A 25,632-nucleotide genomic window follows, 5' to 3' on the forward strand; every position below is an offset into this window, starting at 1 on the left:
GGTTGGTCCTAATTTAAAGATCCTAAAAATGCTACCTGGAGTTCTGGGAAAATCCCCTTGGATCTGGGTGCCTGCCCCAAACAAGTAGTGTGTTATGACAAATTTCCTTAGCTGTCAGACCTCCCAAGCTAGTTGAAGCCTGTGGGTCTTAAAGATAAAATGGCTGTAATGCAGGAGCTTGAGTTAATGTCCTCACGCCTACGTCTGAAATACAATAGTGGGATCTACCTTCAACTGTGTATTTGTAGAGGGCCTGTGGGCCATTTGTGTCCAGGAGCAGTCCAAAAGGCCCAGTCTGTCTGGCTACACGTCCAGATCCCAACTTCTGGGACCCTAAATTAGCAAGTTAATGGATGTGTTCGTCTTCTTTGTCCTGTTCAGTGAAGTAGGTGGTCAGGGTGGTCCTCCCAACCTCTCTGCTGCTGGGAAGCCCTGGACGCTGCCTGCTGAGAAAAGAGGCTGCTGACCCATCCGTCCTCCCCCAGTCCCTGCCTCCTCTCCCCCAATGGCTCTTAAGGGACAGGAGGGTGACACAAAGCTTTCTTTGTCTTGTTCATCTGTGTTCTCATTAGAGCTGTTACTCTCTGTGCTAAGTACCACAAACTTGGTGACTTCAAATAAGAGATGTTTATTCTGTCACAGTTCCGGAGGCCAGAAGCCCAAAGCCAAGGTGTCCACAGGGCTGGGTTCCCCTAAAGCCCTGGGAGAGAGTGCTCCCTGGCCTCTCCCATGTTCTTGGCTCCAGACACTCCTTGGTCTGCTGGGCACGGATCTCTGCTCTGTGTTCACATGGGCTTCTCTTCTCTCTGGTCTCTCCTCTTCTGTTTAAAAGGACATTTGTCATGGGATTTAGCATCCACTTGAATAATCTCATCTTGAACTCACTAACTTAATCACACCTGCAAGGTCACACTCACAGGTTCTGGGTGTTAAGCTGTGGACTATCTTTTGGGGTCCACCATTCAATGGGCTTGATTGTTCAGAAGGGCAGGACCTGCTCCAGGGTCACCTTGGGAACCAACACGCCACTCTACCCTGGCTCCTCTGGATTTGGCCCCTCATCGCTGGACTTGCAGGTTGATGGTTTGGCTTGTTCCACTCTCGTCTGAAGACCCAGATGTGGGCAATGGCCCGCGAGGCAGGGTTCTGGCCCACCCAAGATCGAGGCAGCGCACTAATGAAGCAATGAAGCTGCTGTTGTTTTTCAAGTCATCTGGAAGTCAGAACGAGAAGGTTCTCGGGGAACTTTGCCACATCTGGGTGTGAGTGATTTGTGAAGACGCAGCCTCTTTCCCGTCCTCATTCAAGTGATGTTTACAGGGGGATGGAGTGGCTGCCTCAGAGTCTTCTTTAACAGGCGGCCGCCTGCTTCTCACAGAGCACTTTGCCATTTAAAAGCAGAATAACATTTTCCACAACCATATCTTAGGAAACATTGAGAGGATTAACAAATTCCTATTTGCAAATCAATTTCAGACCTACCGGTCTGCAAATATAAGATGTTATTTTATTTGCTAATTAAAACCATTTCCCTAAAATTTTGCTTTCCTCCCTAATTTAAATAACAAAGAGAAACAGAGATAGAACCACATCTGTTGACTCTTCTCAAATATTTCTGAACTTGGGGTGGAGGGAAAGCATGAGACACCAAGAGCATGACGTGGTCACCGAGGAGGCCGGCGGCGCACTGACTGGCAGCCTGTCAGGGCCGAATGAACAAATGTGTTTCTATTTCTGCTCTCAATTACGACTCAGCCTCCAACGTCAAGTGCAGAGTCAGACCTTTTGTTCACTCTTCCTCCTTGATGACAAACTGAGCCTGCCTTATCCTGGTCGCCGTCCATTTTTAAACATGCCTGGTCCCTCTATCCATCCTCAACTCCAGTTGGCATCTCAGAAATGCTGATTACATTCAAAACCAAAAGCAGTAAACGGATCACGATTCATGTGATGTTACAAGGAGCTCAAATCTAAATACTTAAGGGTGCTCTGCAATACTGTTCTCCAACATCCTGAATTAAAACAAGGTAGTTTGTGATTCCAGGGGAACCAGTGAAGGCATACCTGTCGCTTCTCTCTGGGGCCCCTTGCCCCACTGATCCAGGGCCCTGGCTGACTCTCCGTGTCTCCACTCAGGTCGCGGACCCAAGAGGGACCGCAGCGTCTCAGTTCCAGAGGGCACATCTTGCGAGTTTCCTTCCTGAGGCCAGGGACCCTGAGTTGACCATCCTGAACGGGGTTTCTGCTCTGAACTATGTATTTGTTTGAATTTGAGACTCTGGATGAGGAACCTCCAAGGCACGTCTCCAGAGGAGCCCTGAAGGCTTGGGATGGGTAGACCAGGCACAGAAGAGGAGAGGAGCACAGCCCCAGGCTGGGGGACTCAGCAGGGGGGCTGTGGGTGAGAAGCTGTGTGCCCAGCCCCCCCTTCCAGGCAAGGCACAGCAGGAAGCCCTGCCTCCCTTGTCCTCAGCCTGCCGAGGACCTTGTCCCTGCCCGACCCTGGGGCGAGGCTGATGCTGTGTGTCCATCTTGGACTCCCTCCTCTTCCAGCCTCATGGGCAATTTGTCCCCAGGTCCCTCTGAGGCTGCTGAGTCCTGACACAGAGATCACCGCTGCCCCTTCCTGCACTGCCCCATGCGTGGTGGGAGGAGTGTGGCGCCCGGGCTCTGAAGACCGGAGGACGCCTTCACGGCAGCCAGGTAGCTGCACCAGGAAGCAGCTGGGGCTGCTGCCCAGGCCTGGCCTTCCTGCCTCCTTCCTCCCATGCCCATCCTTCCCGTCCCTCCGCCCTCTGGCCTGCCTCACTTGGCACCTCCTGGCCCTCACCTGCTGGCATCGCAGGCTGGCCCCTACCCTCTGGGCAAAAGCAGTCCCTCCTGGAAATCCTCAGGCAGTGGGGCTCAAAGTCCCTGGCCAGCCCCCCACTCCAGCCCCGCCTGCTCCCTGTCCTGGTCGCCCAGGCCTCTCTCCACACCAAGGAGACCGTCCTCATCGTTGCTCTGGCCCGCCTGCCTCATGGCTGCCGGGAGCCCAGCCTGCCTGCCTTCAAGGCCCCAGCACCACGCTCCTGCTCACCCGGCACCCAGTCCAGGGCCCAGGCCTGCTCACCCCCCAGAGGCGTGTCCCCAGGCACAGGGACCCTCTGTGCGGGCTGCTCACAGACTCTCAGGGTGCTGGAGGCGCCCCAGGCAGTGTTTCTCTCTCTGGTAGTGGAGCTCTGGCGGAGCTCGGAGCCCCACCTGCCACCCCGGCCTCCCCACAGCCCCGGCCTCCTCACAGCCCTCTCTCAGCCTTTCGCAGGTGATGACACCCTTTTCTCATCCGTCGCCGTCAGGATCCTCGGCAGCTCGGTTCAGAGGACATTCCTGGAGGGGAAGGGACACACTGGCTGCTCCTTCATGATCTCTCTTCATGATCATCCCAAATTCTAAGCTGTGCTTCTAGAGCCTTCCGTACTCTCTGGGGCCTCTGAGCAGGAGGGATGGGGCCCAGGGTGATGGGGATCTCCATCCCTCTCCCTCCCTCTACTGGGGCGGGAAGCCTGGTCAGCCTGCTTCACTGAAGCTGCTAGCCCCCCGGGCAGACAGCCTGCTCCAGAGTCTCGGCTCTGCCTCTTCTCTCCACCTGGTTTTTGGGAAAGTTGTTTTTGTCTGTAACCCGGAGGGATGTCAGCCCTTCCCAGGGGTGCTGGGGGTCAAGGGGGTCGGTGCACAAGGAGCACAGCTCCAGGGGTGGACGAGCCCAGGGGCCCCACCATCCCTCCTCCTCTCAGAGTTGAGAATCTCGAGGAGGTCACAGCACGTCCTTGGCAGGCGTTCTGAACCGGCTGCAGGCCAAGTCAGCCGCGTTTCCTTCTCCACGGGCTCCGATGATGTGTCCTTTGTCCCGGTGGAAACCAGAACCAGCCCCTCCCGGTGGAGGCATCTGGCAGCCATGGACAGTGCCCTCCTTGCCTGGGACCACACAAAGCCAGTCACGTGCACCCCCTCGTGAGCCCAGGTGGCCTCAGAGACACATGCTGTGTCCTTGACAAGGCTAAAGGCCACTGACCCAGTGATGGAATTAAGCCCTTCACTTCTGGTCTGTCCCCCCAGCTCCTGCCCAGTCCCTGTCTGGACCACCATCGTCTCCAGCAAGATGTTGACTTCCCAGAAGAAAGGTGAACCAGAGAGAGAGAGAGAGAGAGAGAGAGAGAGAGAGCGCCTTTGGCACCAAGCTCCATCAGGAATCTGATGACATGGAGTTGGGATGAAGTTGGAAGTGTGTGCATGGGGTGGAGTGAGCAAGAACACATTCCAGCAGAGTCCGTCTTGGCACTGGAGCAAGACGGCTTAGGCTTCCGCTGAAGCTCATTGGCAAATTGAGCCAAGCAGAGTGGAGAAGGCTGAGTTGACCATGTTCCGGTTTAACTGACAAAACATGTCCCTTATCTGCCAGGGAACAGGGGTGAGGCCTGAGGCGTGCACACCCACTCAGACCAGGGCTGCCCAGAGCAGGTGCTTGTTCAGGAAGACCTAGTCCAGGACACTTAGGATGAATCTTAAAGCTTCATTTGCTCATTTACTTGTTTCCTTTATTATCCTATTTTCTCAAAAATTTCAAAATGTTTTCTCTTCCAAGTGTTCTGTTGAAAAGTTTAATTTCAGCAGTCATGTGTTGTCAAGTCAGTGTCTAAGGGCTCACTTTCTCTGTTCCTTTTCTGTATCATCTTGTTCTTGTTGCAAAGAGGAGGCTATCTGTTCACTCTGAAGATACAAATAATTTGTTGGAATAGTCTCATTTCCCTAAATTCTCTCCATTCCCTCTCAAGAGCACGCTTAAGAGTTCATGCTCAACTCAGAATTCTTGACTTTTCTTTCTCTACCATGCCTTGATCTTCCAGGCAAAAAGTCTACATTTAAAATCTGGGGCTTAATTATTTTGTATTCCTTCTATAACTGTACCTACTTTTTTTTTTTTTTAACTGATCTATGTCTTAGTTAATTGATTGATTTCCACAGTAAAGCCCCCTTTATCTATAGGGGATGCATTCTAAAACATTTCTCAAGAGCCTAAAACCACAAAAAGGACAAAATATATGTATATAATAAAAGGGAAAGTTCATAAATTAGGTACTGTAAGAGATAAACAACGACGATAATAAAATAGAATAATCATTAGAGTGTTATATAATAAATGTTATTTAAAACATATGAAGCTAGATCAAAAGAGGGAGAAAAAGGATGTGTGGAATTCCATGAAAACAAAGAGAGATCAGGGAGGAAAGGGATGGAGAGGGAGGGAGGAGGGACAGGGAGAGATCTAGCTTCACACACACACACACACACACACTGCACTAATTTAAAAAACTAAATAAGTAGAAGAAAGATTGGTAGAGTAGAGGAAAAGGAATGGGGGCGTGCGGAGGGGAGGGACTGTCTGGAGAAAGTTTAAATTACACGCTTGTATAATTCTGTCAAAATGAACTCCAATATTATATATAATTCATAGTGTTTAAACTTATGAATTGTTTCTTTCCAGAATTTCTCATTTAATATTTTTGGATTATGGGCGACTACAGGGTGGGGAAACAGGACCAGGAGGAGACGGGAATGGGGAAGACAGTGGACTGAGCTGGACGTCTCTTTCCTACGCTCACTATGATACGTGGCCAGCAAAGCTCCGTGCCTGTACGACCACAAGAACGGGAAGTGACACTCCACGTATGCACGACATGTCAAAACACACCCTGCTGTCATGTATAACTGAAAAGAACAAATTTAAAACATGGAATTAGGAGGGACTAAGGTCTCTGGCTGGCCTAGGCTTTGATGGTGACCTGCACTGGGTCACAGTGGCTGGGCCTTAAACGGCTGCTGGGGGTGGATCACCATGCATTTGACTGTCCATCTTAACCAGTTTCATGGTGGAGCCACCACGGAAGTGCACCCATGTCCCAGCTCCCCATTCATCCTGAACCCCTCTTGGACCTGCAGGTCCCCAGGGCCACGCAGGCTCCACAGAGCCTGGAAGCGCCGTGTGGGCCCAGGCTCCCTGTGCTTGTGCTGCAGCAGGCCCTTCTTCTCACAGCCTGAGAAATCTGGGGGACACGGCCTCCAGGAGACGCTGTGGCCGCGGAGAGCACAGAGGACAGCCACTCTGTAGCAGCACAAGGAGGAGGGTGTCTGCAAGCCCAGCACCCAACGTCCTATCTTACAAAGCTCAAGAGGCGGATCAGGGACGCAGCCTAGAGAGCGCACGCTGCCCTGTGGACGAGCAGGGTGGGCGGGAGACCTCCCCTCAAGCTGATTCTAGCCCTGACTGGCCCAGTGAGGCTAGGCGGGTGGCTGGACCTTCCTGGCCCTTTCGGAGAAAGCATGGAGACCCCCTCAGGGCCTGAAACTTGACTGGGGGAGCCGGGCAGCTGCCCACCCTGTTGCCCTGGTCCTGTACTCCCGTAGCCCAGTCTCTTAGTGACCGCAGTATCACATCAGCGACCTGGCCTTCGGCACAAAGGAGGCTCATGGGACTGGAAGGAAGGCCAGTCGCCACGTTCACTTCTGATTCCACCCGCCCGCCATCCTCCTCATGCGCTGACTTTGAAGAGGTTTCTTGAACGTCTTTATTTGCCCAAAGTGGAAAGAGTGATCTCACTAGAGCAGAGCTGTGATTTCACTCTCCTTTCGTGGGAAGGATAAACTAGCTCCTTGGTAACAAAGCTGTTAAACACATACACGCTCACTCCTGGCGAGGGGACGCTGGCCGGGCCTCTGTCACCCAGACCCACCCAGACACGTCCCGGCACTCCACGCACATGTCTCTCAGAGAACACGCACCTGACTCCCTCCCAAGGCTGTGTGCAAGGAGCACGGGCACATGGTGCCTGTTGGGTCTTGCGTCTGAAAGCACACAGGTGGATCCCAGGATGCGAGTGTGCGTGAGGTCCCCTTCCAGGGAGAGGCCGGTCCTGTGGAGAGGACACCTGCGTCAGGTCACCCACAGCAGTGACCACCTTCACAAGGTCAAGAGCTAGACTCCCGGGCGCCTCTGTTCCAGGTTTCACTGGAGACACACTCCAAAGACTTACCAGAGAGTGGCAGTCACCCTGACACCTGCGTCAGGTCACCCACAGCAGTGACCATCTTCACAAGGTCAAGAGCCAGACTCCCGGGCGCCTCTGTTCCAGGTTTCACTGGAGACACACTCCAAAGACTTACCAGTGAGTGGCAGTCACCCTGTTGGTCAGCACTATGGAAGGGGCCGCTCCTGATTTGGTTTGAGAAAAGACCTCAAACATCGTCTGAGCCTGGAGATGGGGAAGGGACTCCCTGCGCCCCTCCCAGCCTGGCCTTATCACCTGGATGCTAGCTCCTTAAGGAGGGGCTGCCCAGCAATGGCCAAGCTCTGCATCCAAGTCCGTTCTGTAAGATCTCACTCCAGTCCTGTCTGCCAGGCGCCTGATGCCTTGGCAGCAATAGGGACACCTGGACAGGGTGCTTTCAGCTTCCCGAAGGCCTGTGCAGCTTGCAGTTCATGGGCAGGCGGGGACCCCACGGGACTCCCAGACCACTTCTCTGGAACCGACCCAGTCCCCGGCTTCTGCAGTGAGCTGGCTCGTCTCCTCCTGCTTCCTACTTTCACATCAGACAGAAACTCTGGCTGTCACACTCAAAGTGACTGTTAGGAGAACAATAAACCAGTTGGATTTCTCTATGGTGAGAAATGCCACAGCTTCCTTTACCCCGGGTCCTACGAAGCCCACTAATGCGCCTACATTATTACACAGACGGCCCTGGGGGCTGGTGAATTAGGAAGTGGTCCATAATGATGTGCTGACAGCATTAAAGAATCCCACACCCAGCTCTCTGCAGCCCTCATGGCACAAGGCAGCTCGGGGCACCACGCGCGAGCCTGCTGAGTCTTTCTGGGGTGGGTTTTGTGGGTGAGGGGATGATTCTTGGCCTCCCTGAGGCTCCTCACACATCCATCAGGGCTCTTGTCACATTTGGTCAGAAACCGCACACAGGCCCTGACTGGGGAGGCTCAGGGGGAATTAAGCAAGGACAACGATTAAGCAAAACAAGCAATTAAGCAGATCCAGCCAACTGCAGGCGGAGGGTCCCCAGACCAGACCCCAACAGGACCAGCGAGCGCAGTGAAGTGCCGCAAATCCTGAATGTGGCACCTGGTACGGTGCCCTGCACTCACCCTCCCACTGGCCGGGCAGCCTGGGTCAGCCTCCTGTTAGAGTGCTGTGACCTCACGGCAGGCTTGGCCATGGAGGGCAGCACAAATCTACCACTGTGGAGCCCAGAGGTTGGCGTCTGAGACGGGCCTAGAAGCTAAAGTTGGAACGTCCACGGGGGTGTTCCTTCTGACCTGGGTCTCAGGAGCGAAGGTCAGAGCGTCCACGGGCTGTCCCCTCTGGGGCGCCCATTTCCTGACCTTCTCCAGGGTCCCCTGGTCTTCTGTGTTCTCCAGATCAGGGCCACTACATATCACCTGGCCTCTGCTTCTTTTGTCCTGTCTCCATCTCTCTGACCCTGATCCTCCTGCCTCTCAACTGTAGGGAACCTGTCATGACTTGGGGCCCAGCCAGGAGATCCAGATGACGCCCCCATCTCAAGACCTTTGGTTTGCTCACACCTGCAGGGTCACTTGGGCCACATAGGGCCACCTGCTCACAGATTCTGGGACAAGGACGTGGACATCTCGGGAGCCGCTGTCTGCCTCCACGGGCACAGCATCCTGTTCTCCTGGGAGAGGAGCGAGGGAAGTGAAGCTGTCCTCCCGGGGCCGCCTGGGAGCAGGGACGCGAGGAACCCCAGAACCCTCGGAGCAGGAAGCGCACGAGCGGAAACAGGAAGGGCCCCTCATGCCCACAGTCTCATCCTGGCACCCCTGGGCCTTCGGGCCAGCTTGGGCGGCCACCCGTCGTGGAGTTACTACCCAAGTTGGGGTCCGAGTGCAGACAGAGTCATGGGCGACCTGCTGCCTTTCGTCTTTCCCTTTCATGGTGAGACAAAGGGTTCGGCATCGCGGGAGGGCCCTTCTGCGGGCACACTTGCCACCCACACCCTCCAGCAGGAGAGTCCTCCCCAGGGGGTGGGGCGTGTGCCCAGGTGCTGGAAGGGGGCGCCTTGCCTTGGATGCAAGGTCTCTACCCCAGGCTTCCTGATGCCAGGGGCTCCTGCCGCCCCTCTCAGCTGAGGCCGGCTCGGCCCCTGCAGGGCCTCTCCTGGTGTGATCCCTGGGCAGCACAGGCAGCATGCTCCAGGCCGCGTGTGGGCCGGGAGTGTGTGTGTGCTCCCATGTGGCAGCGTGTCCCGCAGCTCTCCAGAGGCTGGGGCTGCAGCTCCCCTCCCTACAGAGAGCAAGAGCAGGGACGGGGCTCCACTGCACTAAAGCAGGAAAAGCCCGGATGGACTCACTGTGAAATATTGACCCAAAAGACAAAGCGGAGCAGGCAAAGGCAAGAATCAAGGACCGACACGGCTGTGGGTGCCCGGCACCTGCCTCTGCACCCCTCTACCTGGAAGGAAGAGGACATGCCCACAGTTGCGGGGTCAGCATGCAGCCCACTCAGGGACGCCCTTCACAGGGCTCCCGCGGGCGCACAAGTGCAGCGAGCTGTCCCGCTCCAGCAGACTCCACGGAAGGGAGAGTGCTGCCTTTCTGGGTTTGGGTCAAGTTGTCGGCCAGGCCTGCCTGTGCCCAGGTCTGGACCAGGGGAGGCCCTGAGCGGGTGGGGAAGAGGCTTCCCCAGGGCTGCTTCCAAGAGCAGAGCAGCTGAGGGGGGGAAGGTCGCTGCTCAAGACCTGAGCAGCCATGACTCAGGAGCCAGGGAGGGACAGGAAAGAGGTCAGGGAAAGGACACAAGAGCTACTGAGGAGGCGGGAAGCGAGGTGACCACAGCACCAAGAGGCCCTGACTGCTGGCACCAGAGCTAGGCATAGGGTGTCCGCCTAATGCTTCATCCAAGAAAATGCCCAATAAATATGCAAAGAGGAGCTATAACCCACCCAGAACGTGCGGTTCACAGGACATCCCGGCTAGCGCAAGGAGGTGCTGTGCGTGTGCACTGTGCCCAAACCCTGCGTCTCACCACCTCACAGGCAGGGACAGTACTGCTCTGTCCCAGGGTCCTCCAGGGTGGGTGGCCCCACTGATGGGGAGCACCTGATGGTTCTAGATTGTACAGGGGAAGGTTCACACCTAGAAACCCAGAAGTCTCACCTTTGAGAAAGTACACAGCGGTTCCCCGCCCACAACCCCGACCTGGAAGATGAAGGAAATGACTGACTGAGACACCGGCTGCAAGTTCAAGTGATCTTAGAATCACGGGAGACCTGAGAGACAACTGAGATGCTTCTGCTGGTCACAGTGGTCCTCAGCTGGGGAGGCAACCTCCCTCCGCATCTGCATGCCCAGAGCAGTGCTCCTCTGGGTCAGTGTCGGCGGGAGGAGGGCTTCCCCAGCAACGGAGGGCTTCTCCCCCTGGTCAGGCTGCAAGGAGCACTGCACCCCTGACCATGAGGAGCCAGATGATCTGCAAAGTCAGAATTTCTCTTGAGTCCTGTAGAGAGTTGAGGTCACAAGACCAGCACGTGCCCTGAACTTGAAAGGATGACAAAGCCCCTGAGGAGCACAGAGACCCACGGATTATCCACATTTGACAAATAAGGGAAGGAGCAGTCACCACAAATGCAGGCAAAGAATCAACAGCTGAAATGGAAGGATTGCTTGGGTTGAACGGCGGCCCCCAAAAGGCATGTTCATGTCCTAATTCCTAAGTTCTTTATTTGGAAAAAGGGTCTCGGCAGAAACAATTAGACTGAAGATCTCGAATGAGATATGTGACATTATTCATGTGGGTCCTACATCTGGTGGGAAATATCCCTGTAAGAGACACGGAGCCGAAGACATGCACGGAAGAAAGGTGACTTGAAGGCAGGCGGAGATCAGAGTGAAGGCCACTCACTCAGGAGGCCAGCACCCTCCAGGAGCCAGGAGAGGCCAGGAACGGACTCACCCGGAGCCTTTGGGGTTCATGTGGCCTCCTGACCCTTGCTTCCAGCTCTCTGCCCTGCAGAATAAGAAACAGCAGCCTCGGTGTCTGCACAAGGGGCTGGTGTGGCCAGGGAAGTCCTGGCAATTCTGGACACAAGGACTGTCTGCACTCACTGAACAACTGCTTTCCATGGCTTCTACCAAGCACGTTCAAGAAAGATTGAAGACAGAAAAGACCCGAGGAAGTCCGCTGAGTAGTGCGCAGACACAAAACCCACTGCATCTTGCCCCTTGTCCCCTGTGGAGCAAAAGCCTTGCTGAGGAGGGCCAGCCCTAGGGCCCAGGGGAGGATGCTCTGCCTCCTGGGGATGTCTGTCCTGCAGGAGGGGCTGGAACCCAGCTCAAGCATAGCATCCTACACTGATGCAAAGCAGAAGCTGCTACTTACTGCTGGCGGATGGTCAAGAAACTCTGCCACCTAGACCTCTATCTGCCAATGAAGCAGAATACGGCCTCTTGGAAGAAAGGCAGGAATTCTGGGAAGCCCTATCCTTAAGGCCCAGAGGCACCCCTAGACTGAGGCTGGAGTAAGAGAACTGAGAAACCTTTCCTGACCTTACCATAAGGCATGCACCAAATAGCCAGCAGTAGTAGGCCCTGCTGGTGAGGGCCGAGGATGTGGAGAAGGCCCCGTGCTCTGGAGCAGGGGTACAGGGACACTGAGAGAGCTGGGGGTGTGGCAGAAGCCAGGAAGGAGCCCCTGCAGCATTCCAGAACCAGAGTAAGCCCCGGGAAGTGGCCCCTTTCAAGGAAGAGACTTGAAGTCCAGGGTCACTGAGGTGATTCTAGCAGCAAAACTTTACACCCCCCAGCCCATCAGAAGACACATGTCCATTTCCTCCATAACTACTACTTATAACCAGTCCCCATGGTCATCTTATGTACAGAAGCTCACACTCAATAAATACATCATGGAGTCCACAGACTGTGTGACAGATGACCACCGTCAAGAGATAAACCAATCAGCAAAATCAGACCCAGAGATGATCTGGGTGTTGGAACTCTCAGGATTTAACATAACTGTGATCAACATAATAGAAGACAGAGGACAAAATGAACAAAAGGTGGAAGCCCAGAGAAATTCTAGCAGAAGAATAAAGAGTATATCAAAGAGACTCAAGTAGAAATGCTAGAAGTATTCTTTTAAAAATCAGAGATGGAGAATTCCTTCAACAAACTTATCAGAAGTTTCCATACAGCAGAGGAAAAAAAATGGCACTGAACTTGAAGTTAGGTCCATTAAAATAACCCAGGCAGAGACCAAAAGAAAAAAGAGCAGCAAAGGTCAAGACAGAACTTCTCCAAGAGCCCATCCAAGACGGTTGCCTGTGATCGTAGTTCCGAGAGGAGAAGAGAGAGCCCGAGGAGGAGGGCAGAGAGACATTCCCGACTCACCAGCTGACAACACCAAAGTCAAACCACGAGCAGACAGCACGCGGACGCCACGGCAGGATAGGACAAAAGAAGAGAGACCCGAAGGCGCCACACAGCCAAATGTCAGAAACCAAAGGAAAAGACGAGACCTCGAAGGAAACGAAGAAAAGTGCACGAGGACTATGAAGAACAAAGGCGAGAGCTAGAGCTCGCGTGGACAGGGAACCCTGGGGCCTCCATGCTGCACCCAGAATCCACAGCCTTCAAAGTGCTTTTCAAAGCAGAGCAAGAAAGAGACTTCCTAAGATGGACAGAGGCTGATTGTGTCATTCTAGGTAGTATGTACACCATGGCTGCAAAACATACTGAAGAAAAGAATCAGACAAATAGTAAGAGACCAATGATAAAAGGAGCATATTTGTATCTACACAAAAAAATTAGAATGAGGAAAATCACAGAGAATTTTCATAAACGTTCCTAGAACAAGTAAGTGAGGTCATGTGATCATAGGGTACAAGGCTGGTATGCAGAATTGGTTTAATATCTGTATGCTTTCAACAAAGAGTCAGAAATAAAGAAACTAAAAAGTACTATCTGCAGTAGCATCAAAAACAGACAAAAGCAAATGCTTATGCCTAAGTCTAACAAGACATATTCAGGATCCATATGCTTAAAACTATAAAACAGTGGTGAAAAAATCAAATAAAACCTAGAAACTGCAGAAACTAAGTGCATAGATTCAAAGACTCTCTATTTCTTAGATCTCAGCTTTCACCAAACTGCTCTATAGAAGCAATGTAATCCATAGTGAAACACCAGCAGACACATTTTTTTTCATTAGAAAATCAGATTATAAAATGTATATGGAAATGCCAAGAACCTAGGGGACCCAAAATGATTTTGAAAAGCAAGAGCTAAATTGGAAGACTCCTACTCTCTTATTCTAAGACCTATACAAAGCTACAGAAATCTTGCCTGAGTTTTATTGCTATAATCATAGACGTATACCTTAAAAGAACAGAGTAGACAGTCCAGAAATAATCCCAACATACACAGACAATTGCCTTTGGCAAATTGGCAAAGAAATCCAATTGGCAAAGAATATTCTAATCTACTGAACAACAATCTGAAGAGCAATGAACCCCAGTTATGACTTGCTCTATGTGCAAAAAATGAGCTAGATATGAACCACACAATTAAAAATCAGATCTGAAGCAATGGAAGCTGTAGAAGATGCAGGAGATCTTTCTGAGGGTTAGACAGTCTTCCTAGATATGATATGAAAGTACAAGTTGGAAAAGAATAAATGATAAATTTGACTTTATCAAAATGAAAAAATTTAGTTCTTTTAAATTCACTGTTAAAATAATGAAGCGACAAGCTGAAAACTGAAAGAAAATGTAAGATTCATACTGAATAAAGAGCTGAGTAGAGTATTGAATGAAGAACTTTTATATAAAATTTGTAAAGAATGCTTATGATTCAATAATGAGGAGACAAAGCATCCAATTAAAAATAGGCAACTACTTGATGAAATAGACATTTCATCAAGGAGGATATAAAACAGCAAATAAGTGCATAAAAAGGTGTTTCACAAGGCTACACCTCGTTTAAGGCCAAAGGGAAGGCAATGTTCTGGACACCGCAGGGGCATGTCCAGGGACACAGGCACCCATGTGGCATTGCCCTCAGTGACGAAAGCAGAGGCGGGAAGAGTAGTAATGATGATCGTTTGGAATATAACCCCTCATGTAAAGCGAAAGTCCCTCAGTTACACTGCTGTGAATAGAGAGTCAAATGAATGAACTGGAGACAAGAAATTCCTCTTCCTTAGAGCAGGACGCTCATTGAATAAATGTAGAAGAGATCATGGAAAGAGGAGAATCAGCCCTGGCAAGTGCCATTGTAATAGCAGCTTGACAAACCTGGAGAGGTGCAGAAAGCACCAAGCAGAAGTAGGATGGCAATGGGCCTGCCTGGACTGCAGGTACACAGATTGTGACTAATGCAAGCACAGTAACTTCCTCAGTAATGGAAGCAGTTAGTGTGCAGCCTTTACTGAGGAAGCCTCTCTGGCACCAGAGAGGCATCCTCGGTGACAGGTCAGGTCGGCTGTAGGCATCCAGTGGTGACAGTTTACCTTGGAACCACCCTCATGCAAAATGCACAACCTCAGTGTCTAGAAAACATCAGAACATTCTTAAACATAACTGACCTGCAGCATTGAAGGTATCCAAGGCATGAGAGAAAAAGAAAGACTGAAAAACTGCTGCAGATTTGAGGAAAGCGAGGAAATTTGACAGCTAATATAACATTCTAGTACTAGATCCTGAGCCATAAAAAAGAAGTTAGTAGGAAACTAAGTAAAATTTCATGAAGTCTGTAGGTTAGGACACTGTGCCCTATCAGTGTGGATTTCCATTGTACCATGGCTTTGTAAGATTCGAGGAACTCTGAATGAGTTTTGCAACACTTATGAAACTCTAAAATAATTTCAGAATAAAAGTGACATTTGGTGAGAAAATGCTAGTGTGATTAGTCATTGGGGAAATGCAAATTTAAACTACAGTGAGACACTGCACACCTACTAGAGTGGCTAGCACTGGCAGGACTGATGATAGTGGAGCTAACCACGGGGCACGAGCTACAGTTTTAAAGTTTCTTTATTGTGCTCAATGCACATAACATACAATTTACTCCTGGGGGCGTTCAGCACGTTCACAGGGTCCCAGCCACAACCACCCACTGTCTAGATCCAGAGCATCCTACCAGCCAAACGGAAGCCCCACGCCCATCACACAGTGGCTTCTCATTCCCCTTTTAAAACACACGTGGGATTGTCCTAGCCAGGCCCATAGGACACCAGGCATGGAGTGACTGTCACAGGAAGCTTTACAGTCACAGTTCCTTGGGTCCAGGAGGTGTGGATGCCAGGCAGGGCCACACGGGGAGGCCCCAGGAAGGACTGGGAGGCAGAGGAGAGTGTGTGTGAGTCTTGACTGTGGTTTTCCTGGGAAAGACCAGGGAAAGCACGGCATGCAAATGAGCAGCTAGGATTGTGACAGTCTGTCTGATCCCAGCAGGCGGGGCTGGAGAGGGGCCCTGCTTCAGTGCCTGATAAGCCGAGCGGGTGGGAGTCTTGGTCGGTCACAGATCGGGCGTGCTCTCAGCAAGTTGTTTGCTGTCTCGAGGAATTAGCTAACTCAGGGAGGGGCAGTCCCTCCCTGGGTCTGCAACAAGCCAAGACGTCAAAGCATCATACAATACAGAAAAGAAAAGCCATGATTAATACACTCCCTCCTCCCAGCTCCCGGCAACCGCTAACCTGCTCTCTGTCACTTTGAATCTGCCTATTCTGGACATTTCTTGTAAATGGAACCGTACAGTCTTGTGGTCTTCTGTGTCTGGCTTCTTTCACTGAACGCGAGGTTCACAAATCCTAGCCCCCTGGTAGCGGCATCATGTCTCATTCCCTTCCAGGGCAGAATGATATTCCGCTGTACGGCTGTACCACACTTGGCTTATCCGTTCAGCCATCTGTGGGCATTTGGAAGTTTCCACATTCCTGCAGTTGGGAATAATGCTGCTCTGAACATCCCCGTGCACAATGTTGCCTGAGCACCTGTTTTGACTCGAGTATGTGCTAAGGAGCAGAGTTGCTGGTCGTGTGCTCTCCCATATCTACCATTGCAGTGGCCCTGCCACTCATCAGCAGAGTGTGAGGGCCCCACTTTTCCCACATCCTTCCAGACCTGTTATTTTCTGATCTGGGGTTTTATTTACTTATTATTTATAGTCATCTGTAGCTGAGCTTTGTACATTGCTGGTGGGAATGAGAAATGGTCCAGTCATTTTGGAAAACAGCTGGGCAGTTTCTTCTAAAGTTCAGCATGTGCTTACCCAGGGCCCAGTAATGCCCCTCCTAAAGAGATGAGATGAAAACGACGTCTGAGAGGTAAAATAAATGTCTACACAAGACCCAAGTGCAATTCTATTCAAAATCACTCCAAAAGGAAACAACCCAGACGTTGTCCATCAACCAACGAATGGACAACAGAGTGTAGTGCATCCAGACGGCATGCTCAGCTGTGGAAGGAAACAAGCTATCTGCACATGCAACCATGTGAGCGAATCTCCAAGCATGGTCCTGACTATGGGAAAGCAGACCAATGACTTAATTCTTTGGACATTCTAGAAAAACAAAACAGAAACAGAAATTAGATCACTGATTACCAATGGCTGAGGAGGGGCCAGACGTGGACTGCAAAGGAACTGGCTCAAGAGAACTTTCTGGAGTGACAGAAATTTTCTTGATTGTGGATGTAATGTTAGTTTGAATTGCAGACTTGATTGGATTAAGAGATGGTGAAGATTAAGAGGCTTCTGGGCATGTCAATGAGTGTGTGTCTAGGAATGATTGGCATGCGGGATAGTGAACTGCAGAGGAGACCCTTGAGATTAAGAGATGCCAGTACTGTGGAATGTGGGCTGAGGAAAGCTACAGGAATCGAACAGAGAGAAGTCAACAGAAGGGCCACTTGGGCTGCAACCAACAGGTCCACAGGAGCAGAGCTACATAGCCCTGTGGACAGAACATCACATGCCTTGTGTCAGAGACGTCCAACGTGGCACTACAGGAAGCCCATCGTCTGCCCAGCTGGATTTCAGTCCTGCTTGGTCCTATCCCTTCTTTCTATGCCCCTGTTTTTGTAAATGGAAATGTTTATTCTGTATCTCTATGTATTAGATACTTGTAAATCACTTTTAATTTTTACAGGAACTCATGATGCGAGCCTGCCCTAAGTCTCAGAGGAGACTTTGGACTTGAACTTTTAGGCAATCTTGGAACTGTTGAGACTACTGAGACTCTGAAATGGACAAAATGTATTTTGCATTGTGAGGTGGTTGTAAGCTTTTTGGGACCAGTGGTGGAATGTTATGGTTTGAATGTGATGTCCCCCAAAAGCTCACATGTGAGACAATGCAAGAAGGTTCAGAGGAGAAATGATTGGGTTGTGGGAGTCTTAATCCAATCAGAGATTTAATTCCCTGGTATGGATTAACTGAGTGGCAACTGAAGGCAGATGGGGTGTGGCTGGAGGAGGTGGGCATTGGGGCATGGCTTTGGGTGTATGTTTTGTATCTGGCCAGTAGAGTTTCTTTCTGCCTCCCTGCTTTCTGATCGCCATGTGAGCTGCTTCCCTCCTCTATACTCTTCTGCCATGATGTTCTGCCTCTCCTCAGCCCTGAGAATGGAGCCTGCTCTCCGTGGACTGAGACCCCTGAAACTGCGAGCCCCTAAATAATACTGGGTCGCAGTAGTGAAAAAGCTGACTGAAACAGTGGAGGGGTTCCACGTTTATCAAAATGAACCAAATCTTAAAATGGGTGAATTTTATTGCAGGTAAACGAGGCCCAGCTCTCTATCCCACACTCTGGAAGGATCCGTGCTGCTGCTCCTGGAGAACGGACACCTGCATGCTGGCTGAGGCTCTCACCTCGGCTTGAGACGCGTTAGGGAATGCGCGCAAGACGCCATCATGGGGAAACTGAGGCCTCGCCCCCTAGTGGCAGCAAATATACTCAAGGCTGTCTTCTTTAAACTAGGTGTTACCAGTCACCTCCTCTTTCTCCTCCTCTTCCACCTTCCTCCTCCTCACATTGACTTTTTTTCCTCTGAATCTGAGCCCAAAGAAAAATCATCTAGTTGTCTGAAGATCCCCAGTAGTTGCATGGTTATTGATTATATAGCAAAATATTATTCATGGAATCTTCCTAGAAGGAAATACAGTATTCCAGATTCCTTACACAAACATTTTCAAAGAAGAAAGATTGGTGCAAACATTTTTTTCTGAGACATTTCGAACCTCTAGACCCCCAGGGGTCTTGCCTGGCCAAGGTGTGTGCGGTCGGGCTTGCTGGCCACGAGTAGATGACGGATTAAGTAACGGGGAGTCAAATCTGTCCAGGGCCCTGAGTCAATCACATTCTACATGTGCAATAGCCCTGTGTGGCCAGGGAGATAACACTGACTCTTGTCCTCTGAGGCTGGTGTTCATGAACGTTTCCTGGGCCGGTAGTGTGAGGTTGGGGGAAGAATCTGTCAAAATAAATAAAACTACTTTCACTTTATTCTCAGAGTTCAGACAACATCTTCCAGGGATTAGATGTGAGGGACTTTGGAAGAGGAGGAAAGAAGAATCATGAGGGTAGAAGAGGAAAGAGGATTGGGGAGGAAGCCTGGTGTGGCCAGGTGCAATTTCCCTGTGGACTTCTGGCCAGAGGAAATCCAGCACCATCCATGCCATCGGTGGGAGGGAGAGCTCGGGCAGCCCTGGGCTGCTGTTAGTTATTCTTCCCTGGGAGAAATTAAGAGGGAAATCGGAGTCAAGTGGAGTAATTAGAAGCTTTTACAAAATGTGAAGGCTAGGACGGGGTAGCTAGGCAGTGGAGGGTATGCTCGGTACGTGAGAGGCCTGGGGGTCAGTCCCTGGCACTGGGGGACAATGAAAGGAGATGAAATAGAGCCCAGGGAAGTCACATAAGCCCCATGTCCCTGCACAAGCACACACACACACACACACACACACGCACACGAGCAGGCCTGACATGCACACACGCCTCCTCAAACCAGGACATCCAGTGTGCTCTCTCCTGGTCGCTTGAAGGGGACTGCAGCCCCGCCTGATTGCCCTGGTGACCTCCATAAAAGAGAAGCTTGCCATGCGCCCAGAAGGGCTCCCCCAACAGATGTCTTTGATGTGTTTTTATATTTGAGATACAATCAGAGTTTTGACACACAAGTTTAATTCCAAGTTTATTGCTTTAAACATGTTAGGTCAGATCTGTGTTTATTTAGATACGTGTGCAGGACTTTTCAAATCAAATTCTCAACTCATGAATTTAAAGTTTTCTGAAGAACATTTTGGAAACATGTAAAAAGTTTTAATTTAAGATTTGCTAAAGCTAAAAAATTTCATAGGGAACAGAGACCACAATTTGTAATTATAAAATATAGGGGACAATAAACTCATATGACCTTTTCAGGAAAGTTTATGATGAGGTCACCAAGGAACAGGGACTTTATGAGGGTTGGGCATGTGTGACCACCTAAGGCCCCCTGCACATATTCAGAGCAAAGAGGATCCCTCTGTGTGTCCTGCAGGGCCCGCACTTCTAAAATGCCACCAGATGTGGGAGTGTGACAGGCACTTACGTCCCTACCAGGGGCCTCGAGTTGCGAGACATCTTCCTGTTGGGGAAGGCTGGGGATCTTTACCCAAACCTAACTTCGCAATGAGAAACTAAGTCCCCGGCAGGACAGGGACCACCAAGGGCATTCTGGTAAGGCAGACACAGGGTCCAGACTCCTGCGCCCATTCTGTGTCCCTTTTCCGCTCCTGTTTGCAGCTCTGCTGTGACTGGTCTTGCAAACAGATGTTTAAGTTGCATGACCTGTGCTCTCCGGAGCTGCGCCCAGAGGGTCCTGTCCCTGGAGACCTCCAGGAGACGGTGTCCCAGGGTGCTCTGTGTTGTGGGTTAGTGAGCCTGGCACTGCCCACGCCCTCCCTTTACCAGTTGGTCAGTCTTCCCTCTCCGTCCGGAACGCTTCCACAGAGGGAATGTTCTCTGCGCAACTGCTCTGCTACTTTGAGGTATATTCAATGAGAAAAGTCAGTGTTGGGCTCCTTCCTCCATTCTCCAATCTCAGAACCAGGAGTCAATTTCCCAGCAACAGCAAAAGCGGCCACTAAGACTTTTATTTGATTACCATTGCGAACCCGTAGATCGTACCACGCTCCATGCGCTTCCGCCCAGGCAGTCGCTCTTCGTGCAGACGCACAGCGTGCCCCATCTCTTTCTGCCTCTTGTGGTCCTTTGGACATGACCCCATAGGCACCAACCTCCTCCCTGCCTTTCTGTAGGAGACTGCCTGGGTTTGTCTGGTACAGACCTGGCCCCAGACCTTAAGCCAACCATTTCCTCCAGGAGAGCGTGCAAGCCCCACCATCAGGAAGGTCAACGTTCCAGGTCTGGTCAGGGATCAGGACCAGGAAATCATTGTTTAATGGAAATACATCACGAATCTGTATGGATAATCCCAACAAATTCAAAATTACATTTTTACTTATTTTATGTTTGTATCCATTTTCCTCCAGACTGGAAATCTTAATTCCCAAAGACATGAACAAAATCACTTAGCTTACAACATAGTTTCAGAACAACTGAAACTATTTAAGCCTGTTTCCCAGTCACTTCTGCCTTGGAGGGTGTCCACTCGGGATGTAGATTTACGTCACAGTGCTTTAAACCTATCTTACATTATCCCTATCTTCATGGCTGAGTTACCAATATGATAAAAAATAAGTAAGTTTGATTTTGATTTTGACTTAAAATGGATTTCTATTTTTTTATTTTAACCTAATTTGTTATAATTATACAAAATAGTCCTGTGATTCCAAAGTCAAATCCACAAAACAGTTTCTGTTTCAAACCCCTATATCTTATTTTTTCTCCCAGTGCTTAATGTCTGGTTTAATCTTTCCATTTTTATTTAACTGAAAATTGATATACATTACAAATATAAAGATCGAATGAGTTTGTTGCAAGAGCAACTTTTGATTGGATTAAAGACATGAATATGTGTGTGCCAAAGGCCACCGTTTGTCCCTCCTTGCAAGTGGCTATCAGTGAGGTCAAGAAATCCACGTGCTGTGGGGACCCTGGTCTCCACCCTGCTGACCACAGAGGGGTGGCTGTCTCCTTCAGGTTCCATCACAGAACAGGCCCACGCTGGCCAGTTAAGCTGGAATGACTTGTTAACAGAGTTGCATGACCAGGTCCTGGGGTCAGCCTCCAAGACCCATCTCCAGCCCTGCTGTAGAATGGGGCTACCCCCTCGCAGCACCAGGAAAGCGGTGAATCCAGACCCACCTGGGATGGAGGGACAGCCCTCTCCAGGAAGCGGGCATCCAAGCCATGCTGGCCAGTAGATACGTGGTGCTGGGACACTGGCCCCGGAAGACCAGACGGCTCCGCCCTGGGCTTGCCAAGCCATGTAGACAGCCTCCTTCCTTCCCACATGTCCAAGGGTGCCTCTCAGAGATCAGGGCTGCCAGGGACAGAGGAAGGTCATTCTGGGGAAGAAAGCGTGAAAGAAGGAGGCAAGGAGACTGGGGCCATCTGCACGGGGCAGGGGTGGGGGCGTTAGCAGTGTGGTGGCAGGACCCCACGCCCACAGGACCCCACGATGTCCTCCTGAGCGAACTCTGGGGGAAACGTCAAGATGATTTCCTTCAGGGGAGTCTTGCCTGCACGGACCCTGCCCTGGACACCAAGTCCCCGCCCTGCTGAGTGCAGCCCACCCCGCCGTGCTGTGCTGGGATGGAGGCAGGGGACTGGCTCTTGGACTGACTTCCAGACTTGTCGCCAGAGTAAGTTCTGTTTCACTACCAGATTTGAGAAGCATCTTCGTTCTTAAGCCCTCAGTTTTAGGACTGAAAATAATTGCCTTTCAGCCACTGCACCCTGCCCCCAGCATCCTGGACCCTGGGAAGGCAAGGAATGACTGAAACCCTGTTGGGAGGGGTGTGCCGAGGAGGCGTGACACCTGGCTAGAATAGAAGTGGCAGAACCAGGTCCAGGAGCTGTTCTGTCCATGCAAAAAGTGTGTCCAACACTCAGCAAAGCAATGCCAAAGAGCCCTCTCATCTATACAGCCATGCTCACGATTCTTCAGGGCCTACTTCTGAACTCAGGCTCCTGAACATAGTGAACCACATTCACTGTCACTTCTATCTTAAGAGAGCAACTTAAGATGAAGGCACCAACAGGCCTGTTATGCGCACATCAGCAGGTGCCAGGCCAGAACTGCTTCTCACAGCGATGCAGAAGGTGCCTTGCACTGAAGATGCAGCTCAGGGCAAGTCCTTAGCAGCCTCTAGCTAAGTTCATCTAGAGGGCTGATTCTGTCACAGGAGTACAGTCTCTGTCATCAGCTCAAGCTTGCAAAATTCACTAAACTCAAGAGGAGATTACAGCCCACCAAACTTTAGGGAATGCACACTGAAGCCCTTTCAAATACCTGATTTCCATCTCCTGGCTCCATCAAGAACCTCATACAGCTAAGCCATGACAGGATCTGCTGGAGAGCATGGGAGGGCTCACCTGGGCAGGTGTTCTGACCAAAGGTAGCAGCAATGGCACTAGAAGGTATGAACTTGTGGTTTCACATAGCTCCTGTGGTTTGTCACTTGTTTTCTGATTTGACAAGTACATATTTTATTATCCTCATTAAGCCTAGGGGCTGTGTCATCCTGTCCTAGTATTGAAGACCAACCCTCAGTGACAAATTCAACGGTGTCACATTTTACTGCAGGAGATGAATGCCAAGTGAATAGCCATCAAGTTCACATGAAAACTTGCCACCTCCTCTTATTTGCTGCCTAAGGACAACAGGCAACAGGGGAATCTTTCAGAACAGCAGATCACTTAAAAACGAAAAATGTCCCATGAAACAAAGCACTTTTTCTGAATAAATGAGAAGTATCAACAAGATTTTCCACACACAATAAAGAATAAATATACCAAGAAGTATATTTCCCTCCTGTAACCTCCTGAATGGCATTCCCCACAGGTCAGAGCAAGCCTGGGAGGCCCACTGCAGAGATTCTCATATAAGCACATTTTGGTGTTCAGGTTATTAATACTTCGATTTTATTAGCCTCATCCATGACTTGACTTTTAAAAGAAAAATCCAAACTACATCAATAACTTGAGTATTATTTGCTACATTGATTGCTTTTTCATTTGGATTTCAACTCAGCCAACCTGAAAACGGCACTGACTGCTACCTCCCCTGCCCAACTGCTGGTGGCATTGGAGGTACTCCTGAATGTCACTGTGCCTCATTTTACCTACTTGGGAAAGTGGGTCAGTGACCAGTTAAGGACTCCAAGGAGCTAATCAGCAGTGGAAGAAAGGCATTCCAGACTCTACAAGGACGGCACTTCTCACCTGCTCACCAGCATCCCAGACTCAAGTTTTAATTTGCTGAAGTTTTTAAAACTAGAAAAGACAGGACCCTGAAGGTGACCCAGAGTTAAGCTGAGCTTCTGGCTGTGAAGGTCACAGGGTCCACTGAGGTCTCAGGCGCAATCCTCCACATCCACGTCTCCAGGCAAAAGGGAGCCCCCAACCAGGTCTGAGCTCCACTTTCCAAGGCACTCTGGCCTCTCACCCTAGGGCAGGGCATGCCCTCAGCTGCTCAGGACCCATCAGGCTTCTGGGCTGGGCTGTTTTCCTTCCCACTAAACTTTGAACTCTGCCTGGTGGAGCTGGGAGGAGAAAGAGTCAGAGAGACAGAGAACAGCACAGAAGCAGAGAAAGAAAATGTGCACGTGTAAATACATTCAGTCTGGATAGGAGAAGGTGCACCCAGCTGACGTGAGCTGGGCCAGATCCCGTAGGTCCTGAGACTCCCCAACCTGAGCAAGCAGCAGGGGCCTTGGTGGAGTAGCAAATCCCTGCTCTGGGGCTCTGAGCCCAGCAGGGGGAGAGAGGCCATCTTGAGAAGGAGCAGGCCCTTTCCATCCCAGAGAGGCTGCCCCAGCGTGGGATGGCTGGGGACTTGGCTGCACGTTCTCTTTTGTTCCTCAAACTTTTATTTGAAAAAAGAAGTAAAGAAAGGGATGAGGAAAGCTACTTTGCTGCTCTGGATACACCGTGGGTCCTCCCAAAGTGGAGGAAGGAGGGCCATCAGGCCGGGTGGGGCTGGGCTGGCTACTCAAGGACCCTGTAGTCAGCGGATTGTGAAGCCCTTGGAATCTGCAAATAGTGCTGCTATGTAGTCACGTGTATGAGGGCCTGATCTCCACAGAGCCTGCCTTCCTTGATGGACTGTTCCCTAGCGCTGCCAGAACCCTGGCCCTTGGAGAGGAGTGCAAAGGGCCCGTACAGAGCCCTCCACAGGTTCCCTTAGGCGGGTTTCAGCCCGCAGGCCCCACCTCGAGGCAGGCCTGACTGTCCCCAGTAACAGCCGAGGCTGAGCACTCACCGGCCCCGGTTCAACTTCAATAAAATGGCCCAGTCTGCCCTTGATCACGCGGCTCGCCTGACAGCCCCGCTTAGGCCCCGGCCTAATTGAGCACGGGTCACCTGGGAATAGGTTCAAAGGCATCGACGCTGTAAACCACCTCCAGGCCCTGAGCCAGAGCGGCAGAGCGAACAAAGAGACCCCGAACCACTTCAAAAGCTCTGGCGCTCGGCGTCCAGATGGCGCGGGGCCGGGGTCCACGATGTCGCCCTCCAAGGCAGAGCCCCCAAGCTCCGCAGCTCTGCGCCCTCCTGCTCAGATTTGCCCAAAGGCGCCAGCGTAGGGGAGGCTGGGCCCTGGCGGCCCGCGCAGCTCCCAGAGCATCCTCCTGCGGACTCGCGAAGTGAAGGGAGAGTGCAGAGGCAGGGGCGGGTCAGGCAGGCCGGGCGCGCGCCCCAACCAGCGCCCAGCACCACGCCGAGACCCGGCGGGCCGCAGCAGCGGCGCAGGGCGCACCCGCAGACTCTCGCTGTGGCGCTCAACTTCTAAAGCGCTGGGGGAAAGTTCAGCAGAGACGTCGGGGACGGGGGTCCCCAGCAAATCGGGGTAAGAAACGGTCCCCAATACATGGACTGGCCCCAGCGGATGGCGTCTCCTCGCATCCTGAAGTTCGGTCCTTGGGGATGGGTTTCTCCGCCGGCACCCGAGTGTCCCCACCGCCGAGTGAGCTCCGCTCTTTCCAGGCCCCAGTGTGTGGGCCGCGGCGAGGAATCGCAGCACCCCTCGGGACGGCTAAGGCACAGGCGCCCCCGGAGGCTCGGGGCGCGCATCTGGGGTTGAACTCACCCCTGCGCCTCTCATAGAGACTCTGCGACCTGGCAGGCGGGATCTCCACGTTAAGGAGCAGACAAAGCCAGGTCTGGCTGGGCCTAGGCTCAGGGAGGTTGATTAGTGGCCCAGGCCCGGAGTCGGGGCGCGGGCGGCGCTGGAGGACCCGGCCTCGGGATGCCGGCAGCTTTCAGGCAAAAAAACTGCAAAACTGAAAGTGCCGCGCCGGGGGGCGGGGGCGGCCGGCGAAGGCCCCGATACATGTCCTGCCCCCGTCCATGGTGGCCAATCAGCGCGCCGCTCTCGCTCCTGACAGCTATTTAGCAACCCAGCCGGGCTAGAG

The 25,632-nt window shown here is 51.6% G+C and overlaps 1 long non-coding RNA gene across 1 annotated transcript; it reads right to left on the minus strand.

The window, feature by feature from the left end:
- Positions 1 to 16,490: 16,490 nt before the first annotated feature.
- Positions 16,491 to 25,625, minus strand: LOC306657682. The gene is made up of 3 exons (XR_013762849.1): positions 24,483 to 25,625; positions 21,362 to 21,564; positions 16,491 to 16,618 (listed from the first exon to the last, which is right to left on the minus strand). It is a non-coding gene; the product is annotated as an uncharacterized lncRNA (long non-coding RNA).
- Positions 25,626 to 25,632: the final 7 nt, after the last annotated feature.

Source organism: Sciurus vulgaris (genome assembly GCF_902686455.1).
Source record: "Sciurus vulgaris genome assembly, chromosome: 3".
Taxonomy (NCBI): Eukaryota; Metazoa; Chordata; class Mammalia; order Rodentia; family Sciuridae; genus Sciurus; species Sciurus vulgaris.